We start from the raw sequence: 14,158 nt of genomic DNA on the forward strand, positions 1-14,158 counted from the left end.
GGCAAGAGAGGTGAAGGTTACAAAGAAGACACTGGGTATCCACAAAGAACATGAAAGCTTGAAAAAACATATGGCAGAACATGGGAAAGAAAGGCACAAAAGAATAGATGAAAAACACAGGGGAAACCTGCAGAAGCAGATTTGAAGAGGGAGAAAGAAGAATTAGTGAATTGGAGGACAGCATATCTGAAATCCTACACACAAAATCAGAGATAGGGAAAAGAATGGAAAAAGATGAGCCGAGTCTCAGAGAACCGAATGACAACATGAAGCACATGAATATCCATGTTATGTGTGTCCCAGAAGGAGAGGGAAAAGGGTCAGAAAGAATAATGGAGGAAATAATCACTGTAAACTTTATATCTGTATGAAAGACATGTTACAGAGCCAGAGCAGCTAGAAGAAAAAATCTGAGATGGTGGAATGGTAGCAATGACAAACTCTGGGATCTATGCTTAGAAAATTATTGCTATGTCCTTTCTTTGCTTTGTATATATGTTATATTTTATAATAAAATTTCAAAATTACAGGTCCAAGAAGAGCAGCTTATCCCAAACAGAACAGATCCAAACAGACCTTACTACAAAGTCTGATACTTACTAATCAGACTGTCAAAGGACAAAGAAAAAGAGAATTCTGAAACCAGCAAGAGAAAAGTGATCCATCATATACACATGAAGCTCAATAAGAGTAAGTGATGATTTCTCAAAAGAACCATGGAAGTGAGAAGGAAGTGGCATGATATATTTAAAATACTAAAAGAGAAAAACTGCCAACTAAGAATTTTATAACCCACAAAACAAGTCCTTCAAAAATGAGGGAGAAACAGCTGGAAGTAAAACCCTAAAATTGTGGAATTGTACCCCACAGCAAATTCTGAAATCTGTTCTACAACTAATTGTTACAGTGTATTTTGAAATTTACTGCTTTTTTGTATGTATGTTATACAAAAAAAGAAAAAAAAAGAGGAGTATAACAGAGAAGATAGGATTTAACAACTGAGTATGAATGCTGAATCATTATATTGATATTTATTTTGGTCTCCAGTGTCTTGGAGCAGCTAGAAAAAAAGGAAAAATCATGTAACACATACCAAACTTTAAAATCTGTTCTATAACTATGTGTTAAAATATATTTGGAAATTCATTGCTTTTTGATATATATGTTATATTTCACAATTAAAAAGTTTTAAAAAATGTGGGAGAGCTTAAAACATTTACAGATGAACAGACACTGAGAAGTTTGTAAACAAGAGACTTGCTCTACAAGAAATATTAAAGGGAGCACTAAAGGCAAATAGGGAGCACTAAAGGCAGATAGGAAAAGACAGGACAGAGGCATCTGGAGAGAAGTACAAAAATGAAGATTATTATTAAGGGTAAGAAATGGGCTAAAAGAGAAAAACGATATGACATAAACTTTGGATTAAAATCTTCCATCAAAAGATATAGACTGAAAGAGTGGATTAAAAAAAAGAATCCAACTACATGCTGTCTATAAAAGACTCACTTTAGACCTAGGGCAAAAACAGATTGAAAATGAAAGGCTGGAAAAAGATGTTTCACACAACAACCAGAAAACAGCAGGGTAAGCTATACTAATATCACACATATTAGACTTTATAAATAATTAAAAGAAAACAAAGGACACCATACTAATAAAAAAGAGAATTTATCAAGAAGATATAACAATAAAATATTTAGGCACTGAGCAAGAGTGTCCCAAAATACATGAGGCAAACACTGACAACACTGGTGGGAGAAGAAGACACTCTATAATAATAGTTGGGCACATCAAAACACCACTCTCATCAATGGATAGAACACCTAGACAGAGCACCAATAAGGAAACAGAGATCTTGAATAATATGATAAATGAACTAGACTTAACAGACATTTATAGAACACTAGACCCCACAACAGAATATACATTTTTTCCAACTGCTCATAGATCATTCTCCAGGACAGATTACATGTTAGGTCTATAGCAAGGCTCAATAAATTTATGAAGACAAATTATACAAAACACTAGTTCACAGTAGAATGGAGTTGGAATACAATAACAGGTGGAATGTTGGAAAAATCACAAATATATATAGGCTAAACAGCCAGTGTGTCAAGGAAGAAATTACAAGAGAAATCAGTAAACATCTCGAGGCAACTGAAAATGAAAACAACCTATCAAAAAGTATAGGATGCTGCAGTAAAGGCAATTTTGAGAGGTAAATTTATTGCCCTAAATGCCTATATTAAAAAAGAGCAAAAATCAAAGGCTTAACTGCTCACCTGGAGGAACTAGGAAAAGAACTGCAAACTAACCACAAAGCAAACAGAAGGAAAAAAATACCAAACATCAGAGGAGAAATAAATAAAATTGAGAATGTGAAAACAACCAAGAGAATCAACAAAACCAGAAGATGGTTCTTTGAGAAAATCAATAAAATCGATGGACCCTTAGCTAGGCTGACAAAGAATACAAGAGAGGGGATGCAAATAAATAAAATCAGTAACGGGAGAGGGGACATAACTTCTGACCCCATAGAAATAAAGGAGAAAACGAGAGAGCTATACACTGACAAACTAGACAACTTAGACGAAATGGACAATTTCTTAGAAAAGCATGAACAACCAACATGAACTTGAGAATAGAAGACCTCACAAAACACTCATAAGAAATTGAATCAGTCATCAAAAATCTTCCCAAAAAGAAAAGTACAGCACAAGATGGCTTCACATGTGAATGCTACCAAGCATTCAAGAATGAGTCCTAAACCTGCTCAAATTCTTCAAAAAAAATTGAAAAAAAAATTGAAGAAAGCTACCTAACTCATTCTGTGACGCAAACATCACCTTGATTAAAAAGCCTATCAGATAATACAAGAAAATTAAACATCAATCTCTTTCATGAATTTAGGTGCAAAAATCCTTAACAAAATACCTTCAAATTGAAACATACCATCTTGGATGGCGACAAGTGGTCACTGGCTTCTTTCTCCTCCTTCCCCTTTCTTCCTGACAAAGGCTGAGACCTGGTACTGGGGCTACCCTGTGGCCGCTGTGGCCTCAGCTCCAACTAGACAGAGGTACTGAGTCCAGACCATGTCCGGGGTGAGCTTGATCCCTTCAGGAACATATCCTGAGTTGGGAAGTAGAATTGCACTTGTACCACCATTCTTGAGCATCTTCTCCGCAGGACCAGAATTTTGTTATGTGAAATAATTTATGTGAAAGCACTTTGGAAACATTAAAGCATCATACTGAACAGTGCTCCTGACTGTGACATCACGTCCATCTCCTTGGCAATGGAGCTTGTCATTAGGGACCCCTAGCCAGAGAATAGTCAACAAGATGGGTTACTGTGGGCATCTCCTGAGGAGCACTGAGTGGATGCATGAGGGGATTAGAGCCTTGTGAACAGGGAACCTACCCCCCAACACTTGGAAGGACTTGGGTTTCAGTGATGAGACATAGAGTATGATATAACTTGTTTTCAGGGGGATATTGATAAAGACCTTATCTGCCCTATTGGCAGCGGAGTTTTGGAGGAGCCAGTACAGGCATCTCATTGCAAGCATGCTTTCTGCAATGCCTGCGTCACCCAGTGGTTCTCTCAGCAGCAGATGTGTCCAGTGGACCATAAGTTGTAACAATCACCCACCTGAGCCCAGCACCTCAGATCATGCATGTAGGACATGTTGTCAAAGCTGCAAATTGCCTATGACAATGCTGTTTGGCTGCAGTGCCATTATCCAGCTTGACAACCGTGCCATTATCCAGCTTGACAACCTCATGTCTCACCTCAGTGATGGTGAGGACAACCTGTGAACAGGGCCGCAGCCTGGAGATGCCAAACCACAACTGCAATAAGCACCTGCACTCGGTGGTACAGTAGCAATAGGCCCAAATCAGAGCTGGAGAAGACGTCAGCTGAACACAAACACAAGATGGCAGAGAAGAAGTGAGACATCTAGATGCTAAAGGCATACATGCATGTAATCTGGAGTGTCAACCCCAACCTTCAGAACCTGGAGAAGACAATTGAATACAATGAGATGCTAGATTGGGTGAACTCCCTGTAGCCAGCAAGAGTGACCTGCTGGGGAGGGGATGATCTCGACCCTGGATGTCGTGCTCCAGGCTGTAACAGGGCTTCCTGGTGGAGAGTGGCTGCCCTGTCTCTTATCAACAAGCTGATTGAAAATGCCCATGAGTGTTGCTGGCCCTGGGGTCTGGCCACACTAAAGACAGATGAACTGGCATTACTATGAGAACTGCATGGCCAAGTGCATCCCTAGCAAGCAGGTTGTTGCGACTGCCTGTGAGAACTAGTATATGATGACATGGTGCAGGAGCTGGAGCTTGTCATATTTGCTCATAGTGTGGAGGAGATAGAGGACATCATAATAGGCTCCCAAGACAAGATGGAAATCAGAAACTCTCATCACTCCACCAGCTGGGCCCTGTGTCCTCTCCCCTACCCCAAACACCATGGCCTACACTTGAGCCACACATCTTCCAGCTCTTCTGACTGGGGCACTTTGCTCAGCCTCTCAGGTGGGACACTCAAATTCCCTCCTTTTGTCATATTTCTACCCCTAAAATATCTGTAAATTATCAATCTGGTTAGGAGGGTCCCCACCTCTTCTGTTTTCCTGCCTAGGGTCCCTGGTTCCAGATATTTTCAGAGAGGACAGAGATCCATTTCCTCCAGAGGATCAAAGTCAAGTAAGGAAACTTTTAGCTGTTTTCCTTGCCCAAAACCAGGGTTTCTGGGCAGACAGGTCTACTGACTCAAAGGAGCACTTAGAAGTTACCTCTGGGGAGCAGAAATCCTAAGAAATGGGGAGGGTAAAACCAAAACCCTAGAAATAGTGAAGCCAGATAGTAATTGGCAATCATCAACAGCCTGTAAGGGAAGACCGGACATCTGTGCCAAGCAATATCCCTGTTCAACATTCCCTAAAGGTGCAGCAGGCTCCTGCTAGGCCTGCAGGAGTGTGGGTTGGGATGCTGAAAATTTCAAGACGAGCTCTTCTCCCCTATATTTTCACAATGAGGGCATGTCAGGGTTGGGGATTTAGATTAGTCCATTGAGGTTGATAGGCTCAGCAAGGAGCTATTTTCTGGCTTTTGCTGAAATAAGGTAGGCACTGCTTCTTATGTGGGCAGTAATACATCCCATATACAAACCCCTCTCCAGTCTGTGATTGTAGTTAAGTGATTTTGATAATTTCCTTTGGCCACTGCGCTTTGTTTATATTTCCCTCCTCCTCCACTTTTCCCAGAATGGCCTGGTTATGGTCATTCTTCACAGCCCAGCAACAATGTTGGCCATTTATTTACTTTAAAAACAAAAACAAAAAATATCAACACTAACAATAAAAATATGTGCAAATTGAATACAGCAGAACATTAAAATAATTATACACCATGACCAATTTGGGTTTTATTCCAGGTATGCAAGGCTGGTTCAACATAAGAAAATCAATTAACTTCAATAAATCAAAGGGTAAAATGACAGGATCACTCCAATTGATGTAGAAAAGGTATTTAACAAACTTCAGTATCATTGATGAAAACACTTCAAAGAATAGGAATAGAAGGAAACTTCCTCAACATGATAAAGGAAATATATGAAAAAGCCACAGCTAACATCACACTCAATGGTGAAAGACTGAAAGATTTCCCTCTAAGGTCAGGAACAGGACAAGGATAACCACTGTCACAACTGTTATTCAATATTGTGTTGAAAATTCTAGCTAGAGCAATTAGGCAAGGAAAAGAAATACAAGGAATGTGAACTAGAAAGGATGAAGTAAAACTTTCAAACTGCTGGCAGGTGATATGATTCTATACAGAGACTATCCTGAAAAACCTACAATAAAGCTACTAGAGCTAAAAACAAGTACAGATAAGTGGCAGGATACAAGATCAACATAAAAAATCAGTAATATTTCTATTCATGCATATTAAATAATCTGAGGAGAAAATAAAGAAAAAAATCCATTCACAATAGTAACCAAAAGATACAAATATTCAGGAATAATTTTATTTAAGGACATAAAAAAGCTGCATACAGAGAACTACAAAACATTGCTAAAAGAAAATCATGGAAGACCTAAACAAATGGAAAGACATACCATGTTCATGGATTGGAAGATATAGATGTCAGTTCTTCCCAAATTGATTTATAGATTCCATGCAATGCCAATTATAATCCCAATAACTTACTATGCAGTATTATAAAAACCAATAACCAAATTTACCTGGAAGGGCAGGGTACCCCGAAATAGCTAAAAATATCCTGAGAAAGAAAAATGAAGTGGGAGGTCTCACACTACCTGACTTTAAAGCATATTACAAAGCTACAGTGGTCAAAAAAGCATATAACTGGCATAATATGCTGACCAATGGAATAAAATCAAGTGTTCACAAATAGACCCTCTCGTCTATGGACAACTGATTTTTTTAAATCAATTTTTTATTTTTTAAAATATTTAATATTTAATAATAAAAAATGTATTATTTTTTAAATAAATTTTTACTTGAAAAAAAAAGGAAGATAAAACAAAAAACAACAGTCTTGTTGGCAGTGAACTGCATAATCCTGTTTCTTTTACAGTCAGCAGCCACAGCAGGACCTGAAGACCCCGAGCAGGCACAGGGTCTTCATGCCCTGTTTCTAAGCCTTGTTATCCGCTCCCTTTTCTGGCTCAGCTATGCTTCTGATAGGCACCACTAATACTGGGGCACAATTCCAGGGCCATTTCTTCATCAAGTTGAGCAGGGTAAATGGGCCCAAAATCCTGCCACACCCTGCTGTCAGGCTGGGAGAGGAGTAGTAGTGAAGAAAAAAATAAGAGAAGTCAAAGTCACTTCTTTGAAAATCATATGCAGACTCAGGACACTAAGACCTATGGTTTATGATGGAATGTTAACTTTAGAACACTAAAGTCAGCCAAAGTTAAGAAACATCCACTTGGCTAACATTCCAGAAAAAGAATGAGCAAAAACCTACTCTTTGTCCCTTAATCATTACCCTGATAACAAAGGAACAGGCGGTCTTTTGGTCTGCACATAAGTTAGAGAACAAACACATACCAAGAGTTATTTCTGTGCACTGTTTGCTTCACTGAGAAAAATACAGTGCTGAACAAGCACTCGAACCTTTTGTTCTTTGAGACATGAGTCCCCTGCTCTCATCTTAAAAGATTCCTCTGTGTGAGTCTCTTTATTTTTCAGATTTGTAGTGCCTTCCTTGGCCCCTCTTGCTGAGTTGGTCTCAGCACAGTAGTATGTCTCACACTTGTTGGCAGCACTGGCGCTTCAAGGTCAGGCTGGCCTGAGGGTCTTGGACAACTGATTTTTGATAAGGTGTTGAAGTCAACTCAATTAGGACAGAGAAGTATCTTCAACAACATGGAGAACTGGATATCCCTATCAAGAAGACTGAAAGAGGATCCATATCTGACGTCTTATACAAAAATTAACTTGAAATGAATGAAAGACCTAAGCATTAGAGCTAAGATCACAAAACTTTTAGAAGAAAATGTAGGGAAATATCTTAAAGATCTGTGGCAAGGGTGGTTTCCTACATCTTACACCCAAAGTGCAAACAATGAAAGAAGAAAGAGATGAATGGGATCTCCTCAAAGCTGAATACTTTCGCATCTCAAAGGATTTTCTCAAGAGAGTTACAAGGCAGCCTATGAAATGGAAGACAATATTTGGAAACCACATATCTGTTAAGATGTAATATGCTACACAGATGACATTCATACAGATTGTCTGGTGTGAATTTCCATAACTGTAACAGTATGGATGGCAAAGGCACTACCATATTGATTACAAAGTGTTTCTTCAGTATGTGAGCTCTCTTCTGTGCTTAAAGGTTAAAGCTATGGTTGTAATCTCTTCTTCATTCAACATATATGTAGTGTGAGTTCTGTGATTCCATCTAATGTCAGAATATTGACTTAAAGCTTTCCTGCACTGATCACACTCATAGCTTTTCTCAAGTTTGAATAATTTCATGTTGTCTGCGATTATAAAAATTAACATTTTTCTGCATAAATTATATTCTAGTGGCTTTTGCCCACTGTGGATTCTCTCATGATGCCTGAGGGCAGAATTTTGAGTGAAAGCTCTCCTGCACAGATGACACTCATTGCTCTCCGACACAGATGATCACTCTACCCAGTGTGAGTTCTCTCATGTCTTCGAAGATGAGAAGACTGACTGAAGGCTTTGCCACATAGATTACACTCATAGGGCTTCTCTCCAGTGTGAGTTCTCTCATGTTGTCTGAGGGCAGAATAATGAATGAAGGCTTTCCCACAGGTATGGCATTCATAGGGTTTCTCTCCAGAGTGTGCTTTCTCATGTTGTCTGAGGTAAGAATATTGACTAAAGGTTTTCCCACAGGTATAGCATTCATAGGGTTTCTCTCTAGTATGTGTCCTCTCATGTCGTCGAAGGTAAGCATACTGACTGAAGGTTTTCCCACACTGATGGCATTTATGAGATTTCTCTCCAGTATGTGCTCTCTCATGTTGTTTAAGATAAGAATAATGACTGAAAGTTTTCCCACAGGTATGGCATTCATAAGGTTTCTCCCCAGTATGAGTTCTCTCATGTTTTTGAAGATGAGAAGATTGGCTGAACGCTTTCCCACATAGATTACATTCATAGGGTTTCTCTCCAGTGTGAGTTCTCTCATGTTGTCTGAGGGCAGAGCAACAAATGAAGGCTTTCCTACAGGTATGGCATTCATAGGGTTTCTCACCAGTGTGTGTTCTCACATGTCGTCTAAGATAAGAATATTGACCGAAGGTTTTCTCACATAGATGGCATTTATGGGGTTTCTCTCCAGTGTGTGCTCTTTCATGATATCTAAGATAAGAATAGTGACTGAAGGTTTTCCCACAGGTATGGCATTCATCGGCACTTTTCCTGCCTATAATTATTTGGGGAAAAATACAATAAATTGTTAAGAGAAGCACTATGGGAATGAAAATGTTAGAAAGTCTCAAATATCCCTGTGAATATATTTTTGACACCTGGCTGGGAAAGAATATCAAATTAAGGAACACAAAAGGCAGAAGAAAACATTATATGACATTAAAAATCAAGAAGATTTTCAGGACTGAAGTATGAGAAAAATAAAAAGAAACTGGCAAAAAAAAAAAAAGAGAGAGAAAAACAAAAACAACAAAAAAAGAAATTGGCATGCCAGGGAGGTACAAAAAGGGAGAAAATCTTGCAAGAGTAAAACCAGGACAAGGCTGCTTATATGAATAATTCCAATAGTACAGGAATATCCCTTTCCCAAAGTCAAAGCCATTTGAATAGAGCTTGATAAGTATATAGAATAATGACTACATATGAAGAAACTTTCCTCAGTATCCTTGCATACATTTCAAAAATCAAAACTCAGTTAAGGAAACCTGAAGTTGATATTCCCAAGGACCTACACAATAACTAATGAAGCCCCTCCACTACTGATGCACGGGTTCCTAGACTCACCTGAACTCTGTGTTTGGATAAATCCCATTCCTTCTCTCCACGCTTCCTCTCCATGTGCCAATTGGGAAAGCACATCTGATTTGCAGACATGACACCCTGTTTGTAGGAAAAAAATACTTGGATTTTGAGTTAAAGGTTAATAGTACCTTATCAAGTCCATGGCAGGTACCAAAGAAAAAGGTAAGCACTGAAGCTCAGCAAGACAATTACTTTCAACACAGAACACTGGTAATATTTCACAGCAAAAGTGTAACTCTTGACCTTGTTCCCATTAGAGTGGGAATGTCAGGTTGTTCCTGCCCATGCACAAGTTCAAAGAGAGACTGCAGAAACCTCAATATTCTAAACAAGGAGATATTCTGTTTCCACAGTTATTATTTTCAAGAATAATCCAATAAGAATAAACGTCACTAAAGCAATCTAAATTCTACAAGAAAAACGGTATGTGGTGTTTTTACTATTATGTTCTGAGGCTTCACCATAGCCCTTAGAGCAAAATAATTATTACTACAAAATGTTTAGTCACTTATTTTTCCACTCAAAAATTATTCAGACTTCCCAACACAGCTCTGAGGGGCTAGAGATTGAGATTCAAGAAAGACATTAAGGTGTTATCAAAAAGATTAAATTATATGGTTGTGAAGTAGATGTAAGTAAAAGTTGAGAAAACATCTCATCTGAGTGGTTGCATGTGTTATAAAATAAATGTATACTTTATATAAAATATGAAAACATAAAAAATATAAAAAGGTTATACAACTATATGAAGAAGCTGACCTAAATACTTGAAATAAATAAAATAGGAGATGATATATGAAAATGATAGATACATATGTGAATAGTAGATAGGTTAGATACATATCAACAATAAATTGTCAGAGACTCACCTACTGAGACCAGATGGTTGATATTCTCCAGCATCACCTCTCTGAACAGCTTTCTCTGGGATATATCTAGCAATGCCCACTCGTCTTGGGTGAAGTCTACTGTTACATCTTTGAAGGTTATTAATTCCTAAAATATCACAGAAACTGGGGTTCATCAAAGCCATCCTTACCAAAGTCTTGAAGCTCAAAATGATAGTACTGATGAAGCAGACACTGAATATAAAGTTGAAAATGTTTGGCTTTCAAGTAAGTTCACTCAATACTGAACTGTCATCTACCTTTCAGATACACTCATAGCTACATAGACAATCTGAATACATACACTCCATTGTAAAGGAATATCATGACATGTGGTGTGATATACACTTGGAAAATTCCCAACAGCTTCCTAATTATGACTTCTGGATGCTGATTTTAATACCTGCTCTAGAGCATCTGTGAGTAAATACTCTTTCCTACCAATTTTAAATAAACTCATCATAAGGCAAGAACATCCATGATATAAGACATTTAAAAAATGACTATGGTAACACTGCTATGAGGGGTGGAGCTACAGCGGGTGATTGATGCTGAGGCCAAATTAGGGGGAGGCAGGGCCAAGGCTAGGGCCTGACTAAACCTGGAAACTTTGGGCAGTGGAAGGGCTTCATCCCAACCTGGGAATGAAGAGACACTGGGAGCTGAGGATCTTGGCCTCTCAGGGTTTTTAGAACTTCAAGTATAAAAATGGGCAGAATTTTTCTTGATCATATTGGTGGTACCTGTCTGTTCTCTTGGGAAAACTGCGATACAATCCTGACAAACCACTTAGAACTCATCTCTATTCGTTTCACAGATAGCACTGGCAGAGCATTTCTTTTTAACACAGCAATTAATCTACAGTACAGTGAAATTCAAGACCAGGCCATGCTCACTGGCCACCACATGGTTCAAGATGTGAGCTGTGCAAACTGCAAAAGCAAACTGGGTTGGATCTATGACTTTGCAATGAAGACAGCCAGGGTTATAAAGAAGGTTGTGTGACCCTGGAATGTGCTCTAGTCTGAGAGAGTGAGGGCTTTGAGGAGCATGTACCAACTGGTAACTCCTGAAGAAAAAGCGATAAATACCATCTTTTCCTACACTGAAAATGAAAATCTACCTACAAACATTGTGACCTTAGCATCTGGGTTAGAAGTCATAAACTGAGACGAGTTTATGAGAATGTAAGATGGAACCTTTTTTAAAAATTTTTCTATTTCCTATCTAATAGCTGTGTGTAGAGAGAATATTGGGCAGATACTATTACTTTATTTTGTGCCCAATGTTTACATTTTGAGGCAGAATAGTCTATCTGCAGCTATATTATGGGCTACGTGTGGAAAAAACCTGGGCTATGAGGATGAAAAAAAGTGTATCTCATGTAAACTTTGAGAGGAAAATATGTCAAGCCCATGTTTTTAAACTTATTTGGACTTCATTTAATTTTTTTAAAACCGTTATTTCACCTGATTTCCTAGCTTCAGAAGAGACCTGAATTTGTAACCAGTGCTAAAGGTTCAGTGTTAGTATAGCTTGTGTGGCCACTACATCATATTCTTGTTAGAGATGAACCACAGCAACAGAGCCCATTCTTCTTTCAGTCTTAACCAAAGATGTCACAGTTCCTAATTATTTGTCACCACATAGTGTTGATTTGAAAGTTTTTCTGAAATGCAGCAGAACCACTGGTTGTATTTTTATTTCACGTAACTTAAGCATCATAATATAAATAAAGTAACAGTTAGATGTATTTGGTCCTCTGTTACTTATAAAATCACTTTTTAAAAGAGAGGAGTATTTGGTAAGTAATTTTCATAGTTGTGTTTCTTTTCCTCTCTAAACTAAACATTGCATTACTCCAGAAAAAGAAAAAAAGAAAAAACTGATGCATCCCATGCTCCTTACCCCTCCTGCCCTCTCACTGACCACCAATATTTCAATCTACCCAATTTTTTTACCCTTTATTCCCCCCTATTATTTATTTACTTATGTTTCCTTATCTTTTTGGTCATCTGTCCATTCTTTGGATAAAAGGAGCATCAAACATAAGGTTTTCACAATCACATGGACACACCGTAAAAGCTATGCTGTTACACAATCGTCTTCATAAGATGTGACGCTTATGTAGGTAGTGGGTAAGCTTAGCCTACCCAGAGGTTTGCTTAAAAGTTACTTCTGGAGGACCTCCTTTGTTGTTCAGATATGACCTCACTCTCTCTAAGCCCAACTTCTGCAAGTGAAATCACTGCCCTCCCCTCTACATGGGACATGACATCCAGGGGTGAAAGTCTCCCTGGTGATGTGGGAGATGAATCCCAGGAATGAATCCTGACCTGGCACAGTGGGATCAACAATTCCATCCTGACCAAAAGGGGTAAAAGAAGTGGAACCAATAAAGTATCAATGGCCCAGAGAGTTCAAATAGAGTTGAGAGGCTACTCTGGAGGATGCTCTTATGCAAGCTTCAGTTGGACATTGCTACCTATCATAACCTCTCAAACCCCAACCAGGACCATTCCAGCCAATCCTAAGGAACACATAGGGCAATATGTAAGATTTCACAAAGGTTCCACGCACTAGTGTAACTTTCCAGAAACCTACAACCTCCAGAAGGGTCCCTGGACCAAATAAGTCCTGAAACCTAGAGGGCACAGCCTCTCCAGAACATCAGTTAGTTCCATCTCCCTATTCCATATTACTGACAGACCCTTCCAACATGAAAAAGTTAGAATAGCCATAGCCCAAACACCCCTAAAGAGAGGGATGGAAAGATCAAAGATGATGGTGGAGTCATACAGAGAAGACAGGATTTAACAAATGAATATGATTGCTGAATCATTAAATTGATATCTCTTTTAGACTCCAGTATCTTAGAGCAGCTAGGAGTAACAACCTAAAATTGTGGAACTGTAACCTATGCCAAACTCTGAAATATGTTCTACAACTAATTGTGGTGCTGTGCTTTGAAATCTACTGCTTTTTTGTATATATTTTATTTTTCACAAAAAAGAAAGAAAAAAGTTGATCATGATGATAAAAAAAATATTTAAGCCTCTAGCTAGCCTCCTATATTCTGGAGCAGCAAGGAGGAAAAATCTGAGAGAATCATATGGTACTCCATGACAAACTCTGGGATCGGTCCTGTAACTACTAGTTGAAGAGTGCTTTGAGAACTATTGCTTTTTCTTTCTTGCTTTGTGTATATATTATAGAACAAAAAAGTTTAAAAGAAAAAAAGAATCAAGGCTACTGGAATACAGCTCAACACTTCCAAGTATTTCAAAACCTCCAACCACTCCAATACACCATAAACTTAAAAAGGACATCTATATAATGCATAAGAATAACCTCCAGGATAGCATCTCGATCCTGTGTGAAATCTCTCAACCAATGAAACTTTATTTTGTCTTATTTGTCTCTTTCCTCTTTTGGTGAAGGCTTTCTCAAGCCCATGATGTCAGGTTGCAGCTCACCCCGGGTATCCTGTCTACCTTGCCAGGGAGATGTGCACCCCAGGGAGTCATGTCCCATGTAAAGGGGAGAGCAGTGAGTTCACCTGCTGAGTTGGCTTAGAGAGACAGAGGCCACATCTGAGCAACAAAAGAGGTTCTCTGGGGCTGACTCTTAGCCATAATTATAAGTAGGCTTAGCTTCTCTTTTCAGGAATAAGATTCATAAGGGAGGGCTCAGCCTACTAATTTGATTGTCCCCACTGCTTGTGAGAAT

At 38.6% G+C, this 14,158-nt stretch overlaps 1 protein-coding gene and 2 pseudogenes across 5 annotated transcripts in view; 2 read left to right on the forward strand and 1 right to left on the reverse strand.

Moving 5' to 3' along the window:
* LOC143646870 (uncharacterized) overlaps positions 1-9,622 on the reverse strand; it is a 110,026-nt gene extending 100,404 nt beyond the window's left edge. For all 4 annotated transcript variants that reach the window (XM_077116277.1, XM_077116276.1, XM_077116275.1 and 1 more), the window contains exon 1: positions 9,525-9,622. The gene's annotated coding sequence lies outside the window, so the exon portion shown is untranslated. The remainder of the gene's footprint in view (positions 1-9,524) is intronic.
* LOC143646872 (E3 ubiquitin-protein ligase NRDP1-like) lies at positions 3,683-6,440 on the forward strand (annotated as a pseudogene). Its single transcript, XR_013157693.1, has 3 exons — positions 3,683-4,553; positions 4,660-4,724; positions 5,455-6,440. The product of XR_013157693.1 is annotated as an E3 ubiquitin-protein ligase NRDP1-like (transcript).
* A 320-nt stretch (positions 9,623-9,942) lies between the features above and the next one.
* On the forward strand, positions 9,943-13,814 carry LOC143646874 (protein yippee-like 5 pseudogene; annotated as a pseudogene).
* Positions 13,815-14,158: the final 344 nt, after the last annotated feature.

Source organism: Tamandua tetradactyla, chromosome 9, assembly GCF_023851605.1.
Source record: "Tamandua tetradactyla isolate mTamTet1 chromosome 9, mTamTet1.pri, whole genome shotgun sequence".
NCBI classification, from domain to species: Eukaryota; Metazoa; Chordata; class Mammalia; order Pilosa; family Myrmecophagidae; genus Tamandua; species Tamandua tetradactyla.